Below are 13,473 nucleotides of genomic sequence, written 5' to 3'. Positions count from 1 at the left end.
CTCTTTAATTTGGCAATTACATTCTTGGGGGGTGTCTTTTCAGAATTTAGTGTAGAGACTGTTCTATGAATCCTTTCAATGTCTATTTTTCTCCCTTGTTCAAGAACATCAAGGTAGTTTTCTTGGATAATTTCTTGTAGCAAGATGTCAAGATTTCTGCTTATTTCTGGGTTTTCAGGTAGATCAATGATTCTCAAATTGTCTCTTCAAGACCGTTTTTCATTGTCTATCATCTTATCAGTGAAATATTTTCTGTTTTCTTCTATTTAGTCAGTCTTTTGACTTTGCTTTAGTAAGTCTTGTTGTTTTGCAAGATCATTGACTTCCAAGTGCCTAATTCTGATCTTTAAAAACTGGTTTTCTACTATAATCTTTTGATTTTCCATTTTGGTTTTTGTCTATCCCACTTTTCATGACTTCCAGCTGTTTCTCAAATTGGGACTTCCTGTCCTTTAAACTGTTGTTTTCTTTTTTAAGTATTTACCACTTTTCTTGCCAAAATCCTTCTATCTTATTGATAAGCTCCGATTTAAATTCTTCAAAAGCTTGTGGCCAATTTCCATTTTTTTGAAGGTTTGGATACATTTATTTATATGTCCTCTTCTAGTATTACCTCTCTAGTCTGAATTTTTCCTACATAAAAATTATACAGGGTAAATGCCTTCTTGTTTTTCTCAGTGTTGGGAAATTGTTTTTCCTGGGCATTGTTTGCCATCACTATGATGTTTTTTCCTTCCCTTTCCAATCAGAAGTCTGAGTAAGGAGGGCAGGCTCTCTGCATATGGAGCTAAGGAGCATGGTTTTTGCCTGAGGGCACCTCTCAAGTCTCTGTAGCTTCTACTATTTGCTACCCTTCTCTATGCTATCTCTGCATGTGCCCAAGGTCTGAGCTGTTTAGTCTGCTGGGGTCTCAGGTCTAGCTGCTCTCAGGGGTAGGCCTTTGGTGGTCTTAGTCAGCTTTCAAGGACCCAGAGGTGCCCCCTCACTCTCTCTAGTGGGTGCCCCTTGCTTGCTCACAGATTCTAGCACACTGGCTCCGACTCTGGCTCTGTAGGTGGGATGGGGCAGGGTAGATCAGCTCACGTTTTGGTGGAAGCTATTTCTCCCCCTAATAGTATGGAAATGCCCAAATCCTACATACCTTTAATGTTGTGCCCTACTGTGGAGTCCCTTCATTCATATGAATTTGTTTTTGTTGTTGTTGTTGTTTTTTGTTTGTTTGTTTGTTTTTGCCTTTTGAGGTAGTATATATTGGTAAGTGGTAAGGAGAAGAAGAGTCCTGGGTCTACACTGCCATCACATTTACCCAGAAGTCTAGTCTTGAACTTTTGCTTATAAATCTGGAAGGCAGTTTTTTTTTCCTTGTTCCTTTAATTTGTTTATGTGACCTTTTCTGTCTAGGTAGTATATTCATTGAGGTTTATGTTGGTATATGGTGTGAAGTGTTGGCATAAACCTTATTTCTGCCAAACTGCTGTCCAATTTTCCAAGCAGTTTTTAATTAAATAATTAGCCTTGACCCTAATAACTAGGTTTTATCAAATGCTTTTCTCTGTCTCTTTCTATGTGTGTGTGTGTGTGTGTATGTGTGTTTGTGTGTTTGTGTGTATGTGTGTGTATGTGTATGTGTGTGTCTCACTGATACCAAATTCTTTTAATGTGTACTTTTTTATAGTACAATTTGAAATATCTGCTCCTGATAGATTTCCTTCCTTCCTATTTTTTCATCATATTACCCTTGAGATTCTTGACCTTTAATTGCTCCATATGAATCTAAGATCCCTGCCACCTCTAAGTTGTATAATCTATGATCCTAAATTGATCTATGAATGTCAGCTATTAATTATTATAATAGACTTTTATTGATGTCTTTTGTTCTTTCATTTCCAAGGTTTTCCCTGTATCTCTCTCTCTTCCTCCTCTCCCAGAAAGCTATCCCTTATAAAAAAAAAGTTAAAGAAATTTTAAAAAGAGGAAAAAAATCAGCAATATATCAAATAAATCTGAAAATATTCATTCTTCCACATCCTTATACCTCCTAACTCAGCAATCTTCCATGGAGTTCTTTGCTCTTTGTAATTTTGCAATTTATTTTATTTTTATTTTCAGTTATTGTGTGGTTGTTTATATTGCTTTAGTAATTGTGTAGATTGTTTTCTTGGCTTTACTTACTGTACTTTTTAACATTTCATGGAAATCCATGCTGTTCTGGATCCATTATATTTGTTGTTTTCTTCCCCTCTTTTGATCTAGAAGGAATTCCATGTGGTTTTTCTAAGCTATAAACTAAAAATGAGCTCATTCTTATTTCCTACAACAGAGATGTATCATAATGGTTCCACCCTATCAATCAGTCACTTTATGTTGGATAAATAAAGAAGTGATGTTGTGGAATGAGCACTGAAGTAGAAGTAATAGCAGTAATAGTAATAATGATGAGTTTATACAGTACTTTAAGGTTTATAAAGTACCTTTTAGCATACAAACTACTAGAGTAAATTTACTAAAGCTCCAGTTGAAGAATGTCCTTACTAAAATTTATTAACCAATTCATTTATTTGTTTATTTTTATTTATTTTTTTAGAAGCCCTTACCTTCCATCTTGGAATCAATACTATGTATTGGTTCCAAGGCAGAAGAGTAGTAAGGGCTAGGCAATTGGGGTTAAGTGACATGCCCAGGGTCACACACCTGGGAAGTGTCTGAGGCCAGATTTAAACCTAGGACCTCCCATCTCTAGACCTGGCTCTCAATCCACTGAGTTACCCAGCTACCCCCAACTAATTAATTTATAATTAAATAATTATTTTAATTCAGTTGATTCACTGAGTTAATCAGTACAGATTGTCTCACTGTGATGCATCAAGTTCCCTCTGAGATGCCAAAGAAAATGCTAAGATGAGGGAAACACAAGTATAGTTGATGGTGAACCTGATTTAGAGGCAGAGACTCTAGGTTCAAATCCTAGAACTAGGTAATTGTAGTTAAGTGACTTGCCTAGAGTCACATAGCTAAGAAGGGTCTGAGGCCAAATTTGAACCCATGTTTTCCTTACTTTAGACTTGGCTCTCCATTATTCTATCTAGATTTCTGTGTGTTCTTAGACAAGTATTCTCATTCTTCTGTGTCTATGGTACCTCAACTATAAAATGAGAGGTTTGGATTAGTTACACTCAGAATTCTCTTTCATCTCTAAATCTGTGATTCTATAATCCTATGAAATGTAATCCCTGTCTTCAGTGAGATTCCAGTCTTGTCAGGGAGTTAAAGCACATTCACACTTTGTCTCTTTCATTGTCTTTATGAGGGTAATTTTAATTAAAGACCCCTGGGAAGCCTTTCCTGATCCCTTAGCTATAGATACTCATGCCTTCTTCCCCAAGTCCTTTCTTTGTATATACAATACACAAGTGAACCTTAGCTGGGGGGCTAGAAAGCAAAGGAGGATATTTCATGAAGAGATGATAGTTATAACAAGGGCCCAGAGCCAGGAAAGCAATGACATGGTAGGGAAATAACAAGTCATTTTATTCCCCAGCAATAAAGAGTTTAGGAAGGTTAGTAGTCTGGGAATAAGGCAGGAGTGGAAGACTGGAGTGGTATTGTGGAAAGTCTTAAATGGTAGGCTAAGAATTATAGACCAAAAGACAATAAAGCATAGACCATAGATTGAGAGTTAGAATGGATCGTGAACACTACTACATTACAAAAATGAGAAAATTAAAGATCAGAGATGTTAAGTGACTTGTTCAACTTGACATAATGGTCCTCAGAGATCCTTTGATTCCAAATCCAGCTTTATTTCCACTGTAACATGCTGCCTTCATTTGGTTCTCCATTTGAGATCTTGGGCAGGAGGGCTTTAAGACATGATCATGTCTGTGCTTTGGGTCAAGTGATATTCCAAATGATGCCCTGTTCTTTCTTCCTGACTTCATTCCCTCAGCCTGGCATGCAAGGCCTTCTATGATATAGTTTCAACATACTGCTTCCATATTTACCACCCTAAACATTCTCCAGACATTAGGGAAGTCAGAATACTTGCTATTCCCTGGATGCAGCCTGCTGGGGAGCTAAGGACACAGTCTGGCGGTATACCAGAAGGCATAAAAAAGAAAAAGGCCTAGATGACATGGATTCCATTCCTGAACCTACTACTAACTGTCTGGGCTTCCTCTACTACCAGCTGGTGGCCCATTGGATATAGTACTAGACCTTGAGTCAGGAAGATCTAAGTTCAAGTCCAGCCTCAGACATCTACTATTTATGTGATGCTGAAAATAATTTAATCCCAACTGTTTTTCCAACTGTAAAATCATTACAATAATAGCACTTCTTACAAATGTTATAAGACTCAAATAAGCTAATGTTTGGAAATTGCCTTGCAAACTTTAAGCACTATATAAATGTTAATTATTATTGTGTAGTTGTAGGGGGTATTGTAGAGAGAGAGTGTTTAAATTCAGGAATGGTTTGACTAGATGCCTTTTGAGGTTCCTTCTAGCTCTAAATTGGTATACTCTATAGTCATATAGCACTTCTCAAGATCTAATCAACAAATTTAAAAGTCAGAGGCATGCCCAGAACATATCCCACATGCATCAGCAAATAACTTCTAAAGGGATGCATTTCTACTGGCATTTCTCTTTCCCCTCCTGGCAGAGGCCAATGGGAATGCATTCCTTGGGTTGTGATAGCACACCTGGGCATGTATAAAGCCAATGATTACCTGAAACTTAAATTTAACATAAACTTTCTTTGAGATTCAAAATTATCAGACCAGGAAATATGTAAGCTGTTCATTCATGGTATTTCTTTCTGGAACCAGAAAAGGAAATAGCCAAGACCAAGCAAAGTGGAACTGGAAGAACCATCCTCATTCGGCCCCTGTGGTTGAGGAACCGAGTGAAGATACTGATTCCAAAGTGAAATAAAATTTTGTTGAATCATTTGGGTTTGGAAATATGTATGGAAAGCTTGACCTCATACGAGTCCAAGGCATTTTCCAGAACAAAGAGGTTTGGATGGGCAGAGATAAACTCAGTTTGCATAAGCATTCACATATGAGACTCAACCTCTATGTTAAAGAAAAAAATCATTATATGTAGCTGCTTAGCAAGAAATTGCAATTTTATTGTTTTCCATGAGAGAGCCTGGGACAATAGACAAAGAACTCAACCTGAACTCAGGATGCCTGGCTTTTAATCTTGCCTCTGTTATGTACTAGACGTGATGCCTAGGGCAAATCATTTCCACTCTCTGGACCTCAGTTTCTCCAACTGTAAATTAAGAGGGTTGAACTAGATGAACTATGAGATCCTGTCCAGCTCTGATATGTGTATGTAGATATAGTCATGGGAAGCTGTGGATAGAGAACAGGGCCAATCAGGAACACCTAAGTTCAAAACTGACCTAAGTTACTTATTAGTTGTATGACCATGGCCAAGTCACTTAACCCTGTTTGACTCAGTTTCCTTATTTGTAAAATGAGCTAGAGAAGGAAATGACAAACCACTCCAGTATCTTTGCCAAGAAAACCCAAAATAGGGGTCACAAAGAGTTGGACACGACTGAACAACTGAACAAAGATATAATTATATATATATATATATATATTATTAATTTTCACATTCTATAATAATATAAAATGTTATATTCACTCTTTTTCATGAGTCCTCTCTAAACTTTGTTTTCTGTCCCTTGGTCCTGCTAGTTCTATACTCCTATAGGTTTATAGATTTAGAACTGAAAGGTAACTTATGGTTCATCTAGTCAACTCCCCCATTTTAATATTTGGGCATAATATTGAGCTTCAGAGAAGTTTAGTGACTTGCCAGAGGTCATACAGTTAGAATATGGCAGATTTGGTATTTGGATCCAATTTTTATTTTACTCTAAATTCAGTACTTTTCTCATGTACCATGTTTATTTCCTTAAGATATTATTTTAAGGTAAAAATTAAACAGGCAGTATATTCAATTCTTATTACATTCAAAAATACAAAAAATATATCACAGTCTAAGGGAAAATCAACAATTACTTAATTAGTGTTTTCTATGGGGCTGCTAGATGGCTCAGTGGATAGAAAGCCAGGCCTGGAATAGGCAGAACCTGGGTTCAAATCTGACCTCAGACACTTCCTCTCTGTGTGACCCTGGGCAATTGCCTAGCCACTGTCATTCTTCAGTCTCAGAACTGATACCAGGACAAAAAGTTGTTCTATTTTTTTTAAAGAAGTGTTTGGTATGGCTTTTAGGATTCTTGTGTAGAAATTTTAATGGTTTAAGTCATTTGCCCAAGTATTATATAGAATGTGGATAGTGATAGATGGTGGTCTGCCAAATGGTCAGTCATTCAACCATCCTTTCTTTGGTGCTAACTATTGTACCGGCACTACTCTAGGTGCTGGAAACTCGAATACAAAAATGAAATAGTGCTTGACTTTAAGGACCTTCCATTGTACTAAACAAGAACCATATACAACTGAACTCAAGCCCAGGGTCTGTTATGTTAAAGTGACTATGTCTGAAGCAGGACTTGATCCCAAGTCTTCATAGGTCCAAAGCTGGCTGTCTCTCCACTAAATCTTGTTGCCCCTCATACAAAGTTTCAGTAATGTAAACGGAAACAACTCTTAAAAAGAAACCAAACTATGAATATTTGTAATGAAGATTAATTTGTAGGGGTTTAGTGAGTAGAGCATCAGGTCTGGAGATGAGGATGTCCTAGACTCAAATATAGAGATATGTGATCTTGGACAAGTCATTTAACCAAGCTTGCTTAGCTATTACTGCTCTCCTGCCTTGAAACTTATTCTTAATATTGATTCTAAAACATTAGGTAAGATTTTTTTTTTTAATTCTTAATATAAGTGCTAGGCCTGGAATCAGGAGGACCTGGGTTCAAATTAGGTCTCAGACCCTTCCTTGCCCTGTGTGACCTGGGGTAAATCACTTAACCTTTCCTGTCTTTGAATTGATACTGAGACAGAATTAAGGATTTAAAAAACAAACAAACAAACAAACAAACTCTTCCTACTTAACTTTTTCCCTGAGCTTCAGTTTTCTCATCACATGTTTGGAAAGTAAAGCAGAGCACAAAAGAAAGAACACTGGAATTAGAATCAGAATATATCGAAATTTGAATCCTGGCCCTGACACTTTCTATCTGTGACCTTCCTTAAACAAGTCAGAGCCATTTTTCAGTCTTTGGATTCCTCAGCTGTCAGATGAGGTCAGTCATCTTGCCTGGAGAGCAAGTGTTCTTAACCTTTTCTGTGTCATGAAGTCCAGTGGCAGTTGGGTGTAACCAATAGACTCCTCAGAAAGCTATTAAATTCATAAAACAAAGAGCTTAGGATGACAAAGAACATAAGTCATTGGGATACTATTTTAAAATTACTAAATTAAAAAAAAATGTTTCCCAGGCCCCCAGGGCAAGAACTAATACTCCCTGTGATCTCCAAGCTTCTTTCTAGCTCTAATCCCTGTGTTCATCTGTGCTAGGAGAGGTACTAGAAGGCCAGGCTGCTAGATGGCAGAGTTATCTCATCCATAAAACCACTCCTGGAAGTTTCCCAGATGTCCCCTATCTGACCTATAACTGCCTTAGGACGCCCAAGTATCCTGCTGACACACAAGCAATCAACAAGCATCACACAATCATTCACGAATACTCTCATTACAACACTCCTCTGTGCAAAATCCTGCACAACTCCCCATTTGGATGGGATCAAAGACAAACACCTGAATTTAAGGTTCTCTGTAATCTAACCCAATGTACCTTTGCCTTTTATTTGCTGCTGATTCCCTATTTGAATCCTTTACTACAGTCAGGCTCTTTACCCAAGGGGAAAAAAAAAATATGTTCAATCTGCCCCCTGGGACTCTGTTCATGCTATTTCCTGTAACCAGAATGCTTCCCTTCTAGCCAAGGTCTTCCAGGCTCAGCTGAGCCCTTTTGGGCATCAAGGTCCATCCTTGTACAGAGCAATCCTCCTAAAAAAAAACTTCTGAAGGAAGACAAAATATGTGGAAAATTCTGAAATGTATTACATGCTTAGAAGTATAGCATGAACTTATGCTTAGAAGTATAAGTTATACATACTAGAGACCAATAGTTTCCACATATATTATATTTTTATCCCCCATTCTACTATGTTCACTTGTTTTATTTGGTGTTTGTTAAGTTCAGAATAAGAAATTTTTAGAAATAATATTATTCAAGACAAAGGGTATGATAGGAATGAATGAAAAAAAAAGGAGAAGGAAGAGTAAGAGAAGTAAAGAGGAAAAGAGAGGAAGGAAGGAAGGAAGGAAGGAAAGAAGGAAGGAAAGAAGGAAGGAAGGAAGGAAGGAAGGAAGGAAGGAAGGAAGGAAGGAAGGAAGGAAGGAAGGAAGGAAGGAAAGAAGGAAGGAAGGAAGGAAGGAAGGAAGGAAGGAAGGAAGGAAGGAAGGAAGGAAGGAAGGAAGGAAGGAAGGAAGGAAAAGAGGGAGGGAGGGAGAGAATGGAAGAAAGAGGAGAGGAGAGATGAAGGAAGATTCAAGAAAGAAAGCTTATTTGCCTTCAAATTTAGTTATAATGGCTTATATCTCACTTTTCCTATTTGCGTCTCTGGTTTCCTTCCTTGCAAATTTTTTAAGGCATTAGAAGGGGGCAACTGAGTGATTCAGTGGATTGAAAGCCAGGCGTAGATATTGGGAGATCATGGGTTCAAATTTGGATTCAGGTACTTCCTAGCTGTGTGATCCTGGGCAAATTATTTAACCTCCATTGCATAGTCCTTACTGCTCTTTTTGATCTTTCTTTTTTTAAATCCTTACCTTTCATCTTAGAATCAATACTGTGTGTTGGTTCCAAGGCAGAAGAGTGGTAAGGGCTAGGCAATGAGGGTTAAGTGACTTGCCCAGGGTCACACAGCTAGGAAGTGTCTGAGGACAGATTTGAACCTAGGACCTCCCATCTCTAGGCCTGGCTCTCAATCCACTGAGCTACCCAGCAGCCCCTGCTCTTTTTGATCTTGAAGAATGAAGGTAAGTTGTTTTTTGTTGTTGCTGTTGTTTGTTTGTTTGTTTGTTTTTAATTTTAAAAAAAGAGGCATTTGTCTATATGATCCTGGGAAAGACACTTAGCCTCATTTGCCTAGCCCTTGCACCTCTTTTGTCTTAGAATTGATACTTTGAATCCCTCCTATCTCCTGCACTCTATAATTGGTCTTTGAAGGAGAGTACTTCCCTTGTAGGTATTAGGAGCTAGAAATTTGTTTGGCCTGGTGAAAGATCCTGATTACGCTGAAACCCAGGTGATAACAGGCTGCTCTGAAGTAGTGTACAAAAATCCTTTTTCATTATTTCTCCCATTTAATGAACATGAAATGCTTCTATAGACTTTATGTTTTGTGTTTACTTGTTCATATACATATTTCTCCAATTGAGAAAAATGGGAGATAGGGCTAGAGCAAAAAAGAACACTGAGTGGCAAAAGGAGAACCTGGAACACTGGGCAAGGAGAAACTACAGTTTTCTGAGCAGGGAAACATGACTACAAGATGAATAGCACTTTAAGAAGGTAAAATATCTATCACCAGTAAAGAGATAATTATAGTGGGACAGCTAAGGTACTCAGTAGACAGAGATTTAGTCCGAGAAATGGGTTCAAATCTGGATTCAGACAAGACCTAGCTGTGTGACCCTGGGCAAGTCACTTCTGCCTTGGAATCAATCACACTGTTAATTCCAAGATAGAAAATATGGGTTTAGAAAAGAGTGAGATAATTACAGTAAAATAACATGAGGTGCAGTCCCAAATTAAGGTGGTATACAATAGAAATGGGGGAAAAGGTGACAAGTATGATGAAGCTTAAGAAAGAAGCCATAACAGAGCTTGATGACTGGAAGGGCATGTTGGGGAAAGGATAAAGATAAAAGATGACAGTAAGATTTCAGTGTCTAAGAGCCACAATTATAGAAAGAAGAAAGTCTGGAAGAAGATCTACTAGGGGGAGGAGGCAAAGAAGAGGATGAGGTTGACCATAGCCTCATAGAATTTAAGCTGAGGGTGAGAAGGAGAGGGTCAGCAGACAATTGGAGATGCTTGATGGCATGTGTAACTTGGATTTCTTTCCAGAATTTCAGCTTTGTGGGTCATTTGCTGAAGAGAATGACAGGATGGATGCAGCATTTTAGGAAGATTAATTTGGCAGCATCCCCAGGATAGTCTGCAGGACAGAGAGACTGGAGATGGGGTGACCAGTTAGGAGACAACTGCAGTAAAACAGATTCGAGGTATTTAGAGTATAGATAAGAACTGCATCTGTAGAATCCTGAGGAAAGAGGAGAGGAGTTATGAAAGGAGAAACAATGGGCCCTGGTGAGGATTTATGCAAAAAATGAAGGTGAGGGTTGAGTCAATCAAAAATGTTCCTCCATTTTCTAGTCTGAGTGCCTAGAAGAATATTGATGTTGGCCAACAGAGTAAGGAAAGATGGTTAAGAGGAGAATTCAGTGGATTTGTTTGGAACACATTTGAGTTTTAGTTGTCAGTTGCATATCTGGAGAGAAATGTATAGTGGACATCTGGAGAAAATGGCTGAAACGAAGGGGAAAACAAAAAAGGGGGAAAAAAGGAACAATTAGGAGTTAAAGAGTGCTTTAAGTTTTACAAACTGCTTTTTATTTTCTCATCTGATTTTCTGTAGGATTCTGTGATGTAAATACTGTTATAATCCCATTTTTTTTTTCAAATGAAAAACCTGAAGCTGAGTCCAAATCCAGCAATTGTCCACTACAATGAGTAACCTTTCAAAAGAAATCAGGTCTGTTGTGTTGTCCTTTGACATGAAGTCACAAGTTTGGCTTTGGTCCTTGAGGCAGCAAATCTAGAAAAAGAAAATGCAATGGGGCAGTGTCTAATCCTTAAAATATGAAATGGTTTATGCTTTTACATGTACATATAAATATAGACACATATACATGTAATTGCAACCTTTACATGTAAGGGAGAATTGAGCCAGATATGGTCTAATTAATCTAGGTAATCCAGTCAAAGAGCAGGTCTACTTGCAATATTCTAGTGGCTGAAATAAAAGTAAGTGGCATTTTAAGCAAAGTTGTCTATTTCGTTGTCACTTTTAATCCACTTCACATGATACTGCCTGAGCTGACCCCCAAATCTGATTGCTTAAAACCATTAATGACTCTAGTCCAAGAAGGAAGAACTGGGACCAAACCAGGATGCTAGGTCTCTTTGAAATAGTAAGCAAGGAAGGCTTGGCAAATCCACAGAGAAAGAAACAGATTCCAAAAACAAATGCAATCCTGAAATGACTAAGGGGAATTTGTAATTTTGAAAAAAATTCAAGAGATGAAACCTATCTAGAAATGTGGCTTTCGTAATTCAAGTATCTACTTAAGTAATTGGCAATAAGGGTGAAGGCTGATACTGGGGTGATGCAAAGGAAATTTAATTAAATGTGAAACTGATGGACATTGCCTCCCAAACTGATTTCTGGGAGAGAGGCAGTTCTGTCATCCAAATTCCCAGATTCCTTTGCAAACAGAGCATCTCTGAAGGCATAGACATTCCAAGTACAGAAAGAACCCAGTGGGATTGCTGGTTCCTTTTGTAATCTCTAAGCACTTGTCATAAGTACAATGCCAATAGGAAGAACTGCTTAAGAATTTACTTGAATGCTCTTTGCAGGGAGGGGAAGAGAAGGAAAAGACAGTATATTTACCATTGCTGTTTGCTAGATTATATTATAAAATGTACCAGGAAGATCACAAATAGAAACCACAGTAATCATACAACAAAAGCAAACAGACCAAATTTGTATTTTGTGTGTATGTGATAAAAAATCATAACAAATTCCCTAAGTAATATAAACATGGTTTCTCTTCCTTCCTTCCTTCCTTCCTTCCTTCCTTCCTTCCTTCCTTCCTTCCTTCCTTCCTTCCTTCCTTCCTTCCTTCCTTCCTTCCTTCCTTCCTTCTTTCCTTCCTTCCTTCTTTCCTCCCTCCCTCCCTCCCTCTATGATCTTGGGCAAAAAGAACCCAGTAGGTACAAATATGTACATGTCATCAAATTGCATTATTGCTAAAGGGTTTAACCTGGAGAAGAAAAGGCAAAAAAATATGATTTATGCTTTAAAAAATCTGAAGGCTTGTCATGTGGATGAAGGAACAGACTTGTTCTTTGTGATCACAAAGGAGAGAACCAAGACCACTGTGTAGAAGTGACAGGGAATTCATTTTTAGTTGATTATAAGAAGAAAATTTGTCACACTTGAGCTTTCCATCATTGAAATAGACAGACTGTATATCTCCTTATAAATGAGGTTAACCCAGAAGAACCTTTAGGAGCTAGAAGTAATATCACAGAGGAGGTTCTTATATGAAATTGTAGGGAGATTAAAAAGAACCAGAAGCACATATAAAGAATTTAAGTTCCTTGAGGACAAGTACTGTTTCATTTTTATCTTTTTGTCCCCAGTATCTAGCACTGGCTCATAAAAAGTCCTTAATAATTGCTTGCTGGGGCGCCTACATGACTCAGTGGATGGAGAACCGGGCCTAGATACAGGAGGTCATGGGTTTAAATCTAGCCTCAGATACTTCCTAGCTATGTGATCCAGGGCAAGTCACTTAACCCTCATTGCCTAACCTTTATCTCTCTTCTGCTTTGGAAATTGTGCACAGTATTGATTCTAAGAGGAAGGGAAGGATTTTTAAAAATTGTTTCCTGATTGTTTGAATTCCAAGTCTGTCACTTCCTACTTTGTGTGAGCTGGGGCATATCATAACCAATGTAGTTTCATTTTTCTCATCAATAAAATAAGGTCTATATAGAATTGTGTCAAGAAATATTTAACAAACAACTTTCCAAAAAGAAAAAAAAAGATCACAAGACATTAAAGTTTGATCTACATGAACATTTTCTCCATTTCTTTCTTAAGTATAAGCAATAAACAAATTAACAAATCAAATGCTGATTTGTAGGAATTGACCATTTCCAAGGTATAAATGTTCACACCAAAAATTTAACAATTAGCTCTCAAGAACTTGTTCAAGTAGGCTTCACTGCACTCCTAGATTTAGATTGCCTTTAAACTTTGTTTTTAGCTCTAAAACATATTGATTGTATAAACCACTGAATCTGATTTTGTTAAGAGGAGAGAGAGGCAACAATGGGTAGATAGAGACCAAAAGCAGAGACAGAGAAGTCTTTCTTGTCTGAATTCCTAAACAACTTGTCCTTAGGTCTATCCCATATGGATACTGAGATGGGAACTACAGTGAATAAATAAAATAAGTGGCTTATTTGTCAGAAGCACTATGGTATAAGTACATAGAAAGCCAAGCTCAGAATCAAGAATTCTGGGGTTCCAGGCCTGCCTCTGATAAAACCATATCAGTTATGACCCTGGACTAGTCAATTCACCTGTAAGTTTCTCTAGGACAGAAAAAGGTGCCAACC

This window comes from Monodelphis domestica, chromosome 1 (assembly GCF_027887165.1).
Source record: "Monodelphis domestica isolate mMonDom1 chromosome 1, mMonDom1.pri, whole genome shotgun sequence".
In the NCBI taxonomy this organism is placed as follows: Eukaryota; Metazoa; Chordata; class Mammalia; order Didelphimorphia; family Didelphidae; genus Monodelphis; species Monodelphis domestica.
This window is presented reverse-complemented; position numbering follows the sequence as displayed.